At 42.0% G+C, this 12,045-nt stretch overlaps 2 protein-coding genes across 2 annotated transcripts in view; one reads left to right on the top strand and one right to left on the bottom strand.

Annotated features, from left to right (window-relative positions):
- Nucleotides 1–12,045, bottom strand: part of LOC115192023 (catenin alpha-2) — a 661,748-nt gene that overhangs the window by 574,692 nt on the left and 75,011 nt on the right. The gene's annotated exons all lie outside the window — the stretch shown is intronic.
- Nucleotides 1–12,045, top strand: part of LOC115192024 (uncharacterized) — a 34,827-nt gene that overhangs the window by 2,406 nt on the left and 20,376 nt on the right. The gene's annotated exons all lie outside the window — the stretch shown is intronic.

The following is a 12,045-nucleotide window of genomic DNA, read 5'->3' as shown; positions in this document are numbered from 1 at the left end:
GTTTCCAGAGACTGGTGCCATTCAGCTCCGACCTGTGACAGAGCAGCTGTTCCACCTTCAAATGTGGCATTGGAAGGGAAACCATCTTATCCACACAGCTAGTGGACTCTACCTCTCAACTCCAGACAATGGCAAGGAGAAGGGAGATTTAACATTAGAACAATTTGACCCATTATTAACACAGGTATGGAAGTGGGATGATCAAAATATCATGTCTGCCCTTAGTAACAACAGCGTAGTAACTTTACAGCATGAAAATGGAAAAATATCCCTGCAAATCAACAACAGTAATGCATTCCAGGAGTGGGAGTTTGTAGAAAGCAGTAGATCATCAAACGAAGATAACTTCCTGAACTGTCCCGTTCAGAATAGCAGTACTTTCTTCATTAGAAACACACTCATGCCATGCCTGCTGCTCACTGGAGCCCCAGATGGAAAGAGCCCTCAGTTTAGGCATTATGACTCAAATGCAGCACAGCTTTGGCAATGGGACTTCGATCACCTGGTCAATGTGGAGTCAGGACTAGCCCTGCACCTATCACACTCTAGAAACCCGGTCATGTTTGAAAAGTTGACTTTTGAAAAAGCCCAGAGATGGTCCTTGAACAAAGGTGTACTGAGATCGACAGCAAACCTTACATATGTTCTGACCCCTGCTGACCTGGCTGACCAGAGCCCTGTACTGTCCAGCTCCCAGTCAGAAGAGCCCCAGTGGGAGGTTGTTGGTGTGGAGAAAGTGTGGGAAGATCCTGAAGACTTTGTTTGCATCTATTTCATCCAGAACCAGTATTCACCCTGTGAAGTTCTAACTAGCTTTTCTGCTAATGAGACGATAAAGGCCCGCCCTGTGGTGGACGAACTAATAGACTCTCAACTGTGGTACTGGAATGGAGGCCGCCTTGTTCACACACAGACCGGACTGAGCCTGGGGCTAGTTGGTGGTTTGGGCCCAGAAGAAGACAGAGCTGTGACTTTGGTAGAAGTGAACATTGCTACAGAAAACAACACATGGGCATATGATGGAGGACACATTACAATTTTGAACAAATCCCTCACAATAAATGCAGATGATAATGGAACTATTAAAGTGTCTGCACCAAAGTTGGATGTTACTCAAGTGTGGAAATTGCTCAGAAAGGAGGAGGCCCTGAAAGACCCCCAACTGTTACACTGTGAGGCCCAGATCCCTCCGACACAGTATTTCATTAAGAACTCTGCCTATCCATGTAAGCTGTTAACAGCTGGAGCCAAAGGCCATAGTCCCCATTTCCAGGGCTTTGACACAGATATTATTCACCTACAGCTCTGGTACAAAGATGGCAGACATCTTGTAAATGTAGGAACCAACCTAGTCATTCAATTACAGCCCGAAGAAAGTAGTTCCTCCTCTGTCATTCTTTGGGATAAGTATGCGTTCTCCTTGCAGCAGAGATGGGAAGACCAAGGGAGCATTTTGAGAAGCATGGAGGGTACAGGCTGTGTCCTGACCATGGACAGTGACCACAAGGCATCCTGTGCCCCACACAGAGGACAAAGCCAGCAGCACTGGACCTTAGTGCAGAACAATGCTGGCCTGGAAGAGATTGTCTGCGTGTACTTCATCAGAAACCAGCACAAGTCCTGTGAGTACCTGACTGGATACTCTGAGGGAAGCCCAGTCCTACTCCGACCTGTCATGGATGAACTCCTGGAGAACCAGCTGTGGCACTGGGATGGGCCACGACTCACCAGCGTGAAGACCGGTCTAGTACTGCACCAAGATGTTAGTGCTGCAGCCAATGTGATCTTGCAGAGAACAGACTCAGGGGACAACACCACCCAGTTATGGACCCTCCATGACTCTGAGATCAAACCATTGTCTCGGAACACAGTCAACCTCGATGTTGATACAGGGAACGATGGAAGAATAAAAGTCAATTTAAAAAGCAATGGCTTAACTCAACAATGGGTCTTTGTGGAAATGACAGAGGCACAAGCAAACACAGACATTCTGTTCTGCACATCTCTGCCAAACAACCCTGCTCTGTTCTTCCTAAAGAACCATGCAAGGCCATGTGAGCTGCTGACTGCCTCGGAGGGGGATAAAAGAGTGGGGTTCAGAGGGTTCAATGGAAAAACCCTAGGATTGCAGCTGTGGTTCTGGCATGAAGGCCATCTGATGAACCTAGGAACAGGTCTCGCCCTGCAGCAAGGAGAGCCTGCAGTGCTCTGGCCACTAGCTACCTTCTCCAACAGGCAGCGATGGACGGAGGAGAGAGGCCAAATTCGCTCTCAGAAACAACCTACTTGTGCCTTGGCCATCACAACTGATTTAGGAGAAGCAACAGTGACTTTGAGCTGCTCTGCAACAACACCGTCTATGGAATGGCAAAAAGTATCATTCAACGAGGATATGACTAACTTTGATGATATTGTTTGCTCCTATTTTATTAAGAACAACTTGCAGCCCTGTGACCTGCTCACTGGGTTCAACAACGGAACTCCAGTCAAGGTGAGTCCATTGAATCCCCACCTAAACCAGCTGTGGTACTGGGAGGGACAACACCTTGTTAACAAGCAAACTCACCTGGTCCTCCACACATTAACGGACGATAACACTGTGAGGCTATCAGATAAACGCCAGGAGGGGAGCAGACAAGAGTGGCTGATGAACGACGGAGAGAGACAGTACATCCAGTCAACTGGAACAGAACTAGTGCTTGACTTATCAAGCTCCACTGTGGCCCTGGCCTTTAAAGCAGACCAGCAGAGCCAGCGCTGGTCTCTGGTCCCCTTGGAGTTGGGCCTAGACAACCTCGATCTCCTCAACTGTAAAACAAAGCGCAGCAACGTAGAGCAGTACTTGTTGAAGAGCGAACAGGATCCATGCCACCTACTCACACAAGTGGAAGGTGACCAGCTCTCTCTCCAAGAGTTCAGCATGGACTATGTTGACGGACAACTGTGGTTTAGGGAGAGCAATCACATTCTCAGTTCTCTAAACCATCTGGCTCTTAGTTCCAAAACCAAATTGGTGACTCAGTCTTGCCCTGTGACACTAGAGACAAGGTTCAGCTATGAGCTCTACCAGATGTGGCAGAGGGATGGCCAGCTCCTCCGGTCTTACCTCAGGGACAGAACACTTGTGTTAGTGTCTCAGGGAAAGAAGGTCATATTGCAGACTGCAAATGGACAGAAGGCTGAGAAGTGGACTTGGTTGAATTTACAGGACGTTAAAGAAGACACAAAGCTGGTCACCAGGTGCTCAAGGTGCTACGACAAAGGGGAGGAGAAGGCAGCTGAGATCCTTGGATACATCCCCTTCATTTCCCTTTTTTACAACCTGGTACGCTCAGCAGTGTATGCAGGGAAAGGGTGTAAAAAGGTAGCTTTGGACAGTCTTCTGGATGTAACCATTGATGTGGCTTTAGATCTAGGCATGGCTCTTGTTACTGTTGCAACGGCTGGCACAGCCACTTCAGTGGTACTTGGAATCAAAACTGGGATTAAACTTGGTGCTAAAGCTGGTGTCAAGGCCATTAATCAAGCTCTGAAAGCAACTATTAAAGTTGGCGTTCACTCTTTGAAAACAAGCTTTAAGGCAGTGCTCAAACAGGGTATAAAACAAAACACAAAACATGTTCTAAAAAACTCTTTAAAATCACTGAAAAACACTATGAAATCGATTAAGCATCTCTCCATAACAACAGCCAAAGGAGTAAAGAAGGTTTCCGTTAAGAGCTACCAGGTAGGACAGAAGGTGATCAACAGGATTAAGACAGTCTCCCAGATGGGACTTAAAGTACCACATAAATCTTTGACAAAGACAAGTTTAAAACAAGCCACTTTCAAATTAGGAAAAAGCATAAAAGCCAAGTCCAAAACTCTCGGCGTGAAACTTAAAGCAATGGGAAATGAGCTGGCGGCTGAGGCAGAGAGGAAAATCAAATTGCTCGATGAGATTGAAGCCAAGAAGGGCAAAACACTCAGACGCTGCAAACGTGAAATAACTCCACGCTGCAAAATGGCCAAGCGCAAGAAAAACAAGAAAACAAGCAATGCCTTTAATCCTAAACAAAAATTTGAAAATGATGAAAGGTTCTTAAGAGAAAAGTTAAACATCGACAAAAAAGATCTTTATGAGGAAATTTACAATAGATACAAAACAGAAAATAATCTATTTAGTATATTACAAAAAAATAAAAAAATTACAAACACTGATTTTCATAAGGACACTTTTAAAACCATGAAAAGTAGAGATGACATCTATGGGTCTATAAACAAAGAACAACAGCATTCCTACTTAGCCATAAAGACTGATAAACAACTAACTGGAATCAGTTATACTGATCTTGAAAAAGCAGGACATCATCACGATGGCTCACAAATTCACACTGAACTAAAAATAAGTAAAAATATACCGTTAAATAATCGAACACCTTTTGATCCAAAAAAGAGTGATGTGTACTGGTACACTAAAAACTCTCCCTGTCTAACTCCATCAGCTGTTGGTGGGAAATCCTGCTTTGAAGTCATTCTTGAAAGATGCAAAAAATGGTTTAAAAATGTTAAAGATAAGAAATGTTATGTGGGATTCGACAAGTACTGGGGTTTTAATGGAGGTAACCTTGGACAATTTGCTAAGAACCTTGATAAAGCAGGACAAGTTGCTTTCGACCAAAGGATAAAAAGAAACATTTTTATGGAAGTTCTCAATGGTGGAAAAAAAGGTGGAGAATTAACAAAGGGATATGAAAAATTTGAAGAGTATTTGAGTTTTATACATTTATCTTGAACGTCAACAGAACGCTGCCTTTTGAACAAGGAAGCAAACTGGAGAATTGGGAAATTAGTGTTTACTCATTTAGCTGTGGGTGGAGTAATCCTGCCTCAAAGTAATTTTCCAAAGGGGCAAAAATATGTTTGAAATTGTAGCCTGTAAGACATGCTATGTGGGATTTTATAACTAGAGGGGTTAAGGTGAAACCTTACAAACTGTTATCAACCAGGCATTTGATGGTAATCTGTAAAACAGTTTATGAAAGTTCTGAATGGTGTGAGACTTCATATTAAAATTCTAAATCTTTCAAAGTTGCGAGTTTAATGCACATTTTCGTTAAACATGAAATCAATATGCATTCATATTTTTCCAGATACAATGGTAGAACCACTAGTGAGATATGCTTTCCCTTTGAAACTTAAGGTACATTTTACAAAATGTATTTTGGTTATGGTTTTGTTTTTGTTTTCTGTTCACTTTATTTATTGACCTTTTTTAACAGCGTATTTTGATGCCTTGTTTCATGTTTGTTTCATTTGTTACTACTGTATAATAAATTAATGGTTCAGAGAGGTGTAAAATCAAAGGTTAATGAAAGATATACAGTACCAGTCAAACGTTTGACACACCTACTAATTCTGGGGGTTTTCTTTATTTTTACTATTTCCTACATTGTAGAATAATAATGAAGACATCAAAACTATGAAATAAAACATATGGAATAATGTAGTAAGCAAAAAGGTGTAAAACAAATCAAAATATATTTTATATTATTTAACGATTACAAGCATACCCATAATATGATGCAGCCACCACTAAGCTTGAAAATATGGAGAGTAGTACTCAGTAATGTATTGGATTGGATTTGCCCCAAACATAGCACTTTGTATTCATGACAAAAAGTTAATTGCTTTGCCAGATGTTTTGCAATATTACTTTTCTCTACTTTTCTCCTATCACAGCAATTAAACTCGGTAAATGTTTTAAAGTCACCATTGGTTTCATTCCTCTCCAGAAACTGAGTTAGGAAGGACACCTGTATCTTTGTAGTGATTGGGTAATACACCATCCAAAGTTAAATGAATAACTTCACCATGCTCAAAGGGATATTCAATGTCAGCTTTTTTATTTGTATTGTTTATCCATCTACCAATAGGTTGTTCCCTTGTTTGCGAGGCATTGGAAAACCTCCCTGGTCTTTGTGGTTGAATCTGTGTTTGAAATTCACTACTCGACTGAGGGACATTTCAGATAATTGTATGTGTGGGTACAGAGATGAGGTAGTCATTCAAAAATCATGGTAAACACTATTATTGCACACAGAGTGAGTCCATGAAACTGTGACTTGCTAAGCAGATGTTCACTCCTGAACTTATTTACGTTTGCCATAACAAAGGGGTTGAATACTTATTGACTCAAGACATTTCAGCTATTAATGCTGTATACATTTGTAAACATTTAGAAAAACATAATTCCACCTCCATATCTGGCTTCTTTACCTGCGGGATCTGAGACAAATGATTTACAATGCTACATCTAACACTGATGGAGCCAATGTAGCAATGTTATTAAATAGAAACAACAAAACTCAAACATTTTGCGAGACGTTTTATTGTGACATTTCTAGCTTGTCATTGATGCAGAAATATGATACTGTAGTTGACTACATTCCTGGGCTGTGGCTAAGGCCTCGAGTTCTTCCTAGTCATGTCCTAGTTTCTGTACAGCACTTTGAGATATCAGCTGATGTAAGAAGGGCTATATAAATAAATTTGATTTGATTTGATGTCATGTCTTCAAGATAAATATCTGGGCTTACATACAGATGATAAATACATTATAATTATAATACAGCTTAGAGAGGGCATTAGTCTTCATATACTGGATTTGTTCCCCCTACTCCGACAGGCATTCCAAATGCAAGTTGTGAGCGATATAATATGATTCACATCTTCCTGCAGGTTAGCTTCCAACAGATGATTGGATATCACTTTGCAAACCGTCCTAATGTGACACATTAAGACATATTCAAATAAGGCTTTACACCGTTATAGCTCAAAGGAAGTAAACTGAAAGAGAAATGTACTCTGCTGTAGTTGACTGCACATTCAAAACAACACAGAAAAAGCCTAACGTGGCAAGGGAGTTGATAAAAAAAACGCTGCTGCCGCAACGCTACTGCTACAAGACCGCTGCAAGACTCCTACACTGCTGTGAGACCACTGTCAGACTGCTTCGCTGCTACAAGATCACTGCCTGGACCAAAAGACTGGACCAAAAGACTGGACCAAAACCCTACTACAACAGGTACCGTCTCTGCTGCTGCAGCATTTATTCAATAATTTATCATATTAATTATGATGATACTGTATATCAATGTGATATGAATGATTATTACTAGCACTCTGTATTTTACAGATGGTTTCAATCCATGTGAGTGCCCAGTGCAATCCAGAGCAAGTTCCAATTACTGTAGTATAGTTAAACAGAGAGACTGATACTGTAAATTTGACTTGCAACAGTACATAAGCCTACAGTAGTTGTGCTCTGTTGTTTTTTGGACTTGGACTTGGTTGCTTTCAATATATTCTGTCTAGTGTGGTGGCAGTGGCACTACAAACACTCATGGCACCCTAATCCCTATATAGTGCATTACTTTTGACCAGAGCCCCATGGGAGTGCACTTAATAGGGAATAGGGTGCCATTTGAGATACACATATGTTTTTATATTGTAGCCCTAACTTTGTTTAGATAGAACTGTGGTTGCTTCCCAAATTGCCCCCTTTTTACTACATAGTGCACTACTATTGAGCGCTATGGGCTCTCGTCAAAAGTAGTGACACTATATAGAGAATAGGAGGCCATTTGGGACAAAGCAGGTGGGAGAAAGGGCTTCCTAAATATGATCCCCAATTAGAGGCAACGATTACCAGCTGCCTCTAATTGGGAACCATACAACTCACCAACATAGAAATAACATGACTAGAAGACCCCCTAGTCACGCCCTGACCTACAACACCATAGAGAACCAAGGGCTCTCTATGGTCAGGGCGTGACAGTGGGTCCCAAAGACCCTCCCCAGTATTGATTAAGGGGACCTTAAGATTCATATGTTTTGCTGCAGGCCTTATAATAAGATACTGTTGCTATGTGTCTAAAAACTCTGCCACTATACGTTGCACAAGCCATCTATATTAGTCTTTGTGGTTAAGCCCTGGTTGTTGCGAGAGTATCCTTGCAGGCTGGGTCTCAGTCAAACCAAAACTAGACAAAGAGAAGTAACCACTGTCTGGTTTTGACATGTTGATATTGTGTGACAGTGGACAATGCTAATAAATTCAGAGAAGCTGCTGTCCTAGGTTGCCTTATATGGTAACCTCAGCTTATTGATACACACATACATTGATGTAGGTGATCATACCACTAGGGAGTGATCACATGAATAAAATCAGCTGTGCCATTAGGTGGGGTGCAGAACTTACTTGGAAACATGCGTGCTATGTTCCCGTTGTCAATTTCTGTCTGCAATTGCATTAATAAATTAATGATTGATTTACTTAAAGATATTGTCTGATTGCTGATTTCACCAATAAGCAAATGATTGACAAGGAACAAGGAACCTACCCCAACAAAAACTGTCAAATCCCTGAAGGGTTCTACTTCCTCCTCTCTGCCACAGCAAATTAATTCAGACATATCATTGATCCATTTAATCAACATTTTATTTCAGTGGGCTATCTCTTTGAAAGAACTTCTAAGCCTATTCATAATGTTATTTGGCTGGATGCTGTATTGTGATGGAAGGTAGGTTTGGAAACGTGTGGAGTTAAGTGAGTGAAAAAGGAAAATGGTTGCGAATACCAGAGCCCATGAGTGTCTGTGAGCAGAATGAAATAATTAAATAAAAACAATTCCTCAGCAATCTACACATAAATACCCCATAATGACAAAACAATAACAGGATTTTAGATTTTTTTGCAAATGTATTAAAAATAAAAAACATAAATACCTTATTTAGATAAGTATTCAGACCCTTTGCTAGGAGACTCAACATTTAGCACAGGTCCATCCTGTTTCCAGTGATCATCCTTGAGATGTTTCTACAACTTGATTAGAGTCCACCTGTGGTAAATTGAATTGATTGTAGATGATTTGGAAAGGCACAAACCTGTCTATATAAGGTCGCACAGTTGACAGTGCATGTCAGAGCAAAAACCAAGCCATGAGATCGAAAGGAGTTGCTCGTAGAGCTCCGACACTTAAATGGAAGAAGTTTGGAACCACCAAGACTCTTCCTAGAGAAGGCCACCTGGCCAAACTGAGCAATCTTGGGAGAAAGGCCTTGGTCAGGGAGGTGAGGAGCCACGACAAGCCTTTCAAAGCCCTTCATGAATACAGACGTGAGTGCTATGGGTTGGTAGTCATTTAGGCAGGTTACCTTAGTGTTCTTGGGCACAGGGACTATGGTGGTCTGCTTGAAACATGTTGCTTTACAGACTCAGTCAGGGACAGGTTGAAAATGTCAGTGAAGACACTTGCCAGTTGGTCAGCGCATGCTCGGCGCACACGTCCTGGATATCCGTCTGGCCCTGCGGCCTTGTGGATGTTGACCTGTTTTAAGGTCTTACTCACATCGGCTACGGAGAGCGTGATCACACATTTGTCTGGGACAGCTGATGCTCTCATGCATGTTTCAATGTTACTTGCCTCGAAGTGAGCATAGAAGTAATTTAGCTCGTCTGGTAGGCTCGTGTCACTGGGCAGCTCGCGGCTGTGCTTCCCTTTGTAGTCTGTAATAGTTTGCAAGCCTTGCCACATCCGACAAGCGTCGGAGCCGGTGTAGTACGATTCAATCTTAGTCCTGTATGGACGCTTTGCCTGCTTGATGGTTCGTCGGAGGGCATTGCGGGATTCCTGCTCCTTGAAAGTGGTAGCTCTACCCTTTAGCTCAGTGTGGATATTGCCTGTAATCCATTGCTTCTGGTTGGGTAGGTACGTACAACCACTGTGGGGACGATGCACTTATTGATGAAGCCAGTGCCTGATGTGGTGTACTCCTCAATGCCATCGGAGGAATTCCGGGAACATATTCCAGTCTGTGCTAGCAAAAAAGTCCTGTAGCTTAGCATCTGCTTCATCTGACCACTTTCTTATTGACCAAGTCACGTTTTTTCCTGCTTTAGTTTTTGTTTGTAAGCAGGAATCAAGAGGATAGAATTATGGTCAGATTTGCCAAATGGAGGGCAAGGGAGAGCTTTGTATGTGTCTCTGTGTGTGGAGTAAAGGTGGTCTAGAGCTTTTTTCCCCTCTGGTTGCACATTTAACATCTGGTAGAAATTAGGTAAAATGGATTTAAGTTTCCCTGCATAAAGTCCCTGGCCACTAGGAGCGCCACCTCTGGATGAGCGTTTTCCTGTTTACTTATGGCCGTATACAGCTCATTGAGTGCGGTCTTAGTGACAACATCGGTTTGCGGTGGTAAATAGACAGCTACGAAGAATATAGATGAAAACTCTCTTGGTAAATAGTGTGGTCTACAGCTTATTATGAGATACTCTACCTTAGGTGAGCAAAACCTTGAGACTTCCTTAGATTATGTGCACCAGCTGTTGTTTACAAATATACATAGACTGCCACCCTTTGTCTTACCAGAGGCCGGTATTCTATCCTTCCGAAAAAGCGTAAAACCCACCAGCTGTATGTTATTCATGTCGTCGTTCAGCCACGACTCGGTGAAACATAAGATGTTACAGTTTTTTATATCCCGTTGGTAGGATAACTATGCACTATTTATGAAGCATTTATTTATCAAGCATGTTTGCACACATTGCGGGTTGATATGCATCTGATGCATATGCTAATGGTACGCCCGGCAACGTTCTTACATGCTGAAAGGACAGGCGGTCCTAGTGCTAAGTGTGCAGCGCCAATCATTGTTGGCTCAATAACCCACATTTTTTATTTAACATTGTTATTAGGAAATATTCCAAAAATCAGCTCTTTTGCTGCCACTCCCTAGGGGTGGGGATAGTAGTAGATCTTAATAATTATCGCCCCATTTCAAGGCTTCCTTGTCTTGTTAAGATTCTTGAATCCTTTGTAAATTTACAACTTACTCTTTTTATCTGAGAAATGTATGCTGAACAAAAATATAAACTCAACATACAACAGTCAAATATTTTATTGAGTTACAGTTCATATGAGGAAATCAGTAAATTAAAATACATTCTTTAGGCCTTAATCTATGGATTTCACATGACTGGAAATACAGATAAGCATCTGTTGGTCATAGAAACCTTAAAAAAATGGGCATCACAATGGGACTCAGGATCTCGTCACGGTATTTCTGTGCATTCAAATTGCCATCGATAAAATGCAATTGGGTTGGTTGTCCGTAGCTTATGCCTGCCCATACCATAACTCCACCGCCATCATGGGGTACTCTGTTCACAACGTTGACATCAGCAAACCTCTCGACCACACGACGCCATACACATTGTCTGCGGTTGTGAGGCCGGTTGGACGTACTGCCTAATTCTCTAAAACAACATTGGAGGCGGCTTATTGTATAGATATAATCATTAAATTCACTGGCAACAGCTCTGTTGGACATTCCTGCAGTCAGCATGACAATTGCACACTCGATCTAAACTTAAGACATCTGTGGCATTGTGTTGTGTGACAAAATTGCACATTTTAGAGTGGCCTTTTATTGTCCCCAGCACAAGGTGCACCTGTGTATTGATTATGCTGTTTAATCAGCTTCCACACCTGTCAGGTAGATGGATTATCTTGGCAAAGGAGAAATGCTCACCAACTGGGATGTGAATACATTTGTGCACAAAATTTGAGAGAAATATCTGGGACCTTTTATTTCAGCTCATGAAACATGGGACCAACACTTTACATGTTGCATTTATATTTTTGTTCAGTATGATTATTTAGCCTACCCCACCCACAGTAGCCTATATACACTCAGGTGGTGACACACATCTCTGCGTGCCTAGCAGATATCTCAGCTTGGATGTCGTCCCACCACCTCAACATCAACCTCGACAAGACGGAGCTGCTCTTCCTCCCGGTGAAGGTCTGCCCTCTCAAAGATCATGGTTGACAACTCCACAGTGTCATCCTCCCAGAGTGCAACGAACCTTGGCGTGCCCCACATTTCATCTGAAATTGTTCTTTAGAGATTGCAACCCCTCTGTCCCCACAAAAGTGTGTTTTGGGCTCCATCTACGTTCATTCCACCTAGGCCTATTGAAATAGTTGTGGATACGTACTA

This window comes from Salmo trutta, chromosome 4, assembly GCF_901001165.1.
Source record: "Salmo trutta chromosome 4, fSalTru1.1, whole genome shotgun sequence".
Lineage (NCBI taxonomy): Eukaryota > Metazoa > Chordata > Actinopteri > Salmoniformes > Salmonidae > Salmo > Salmo trutta.
The sequence above is the reverse complement of the archived record's forward strand: the minus strand, read 5'-3'. Positions and strand labels throughout refer to the sequence as shown.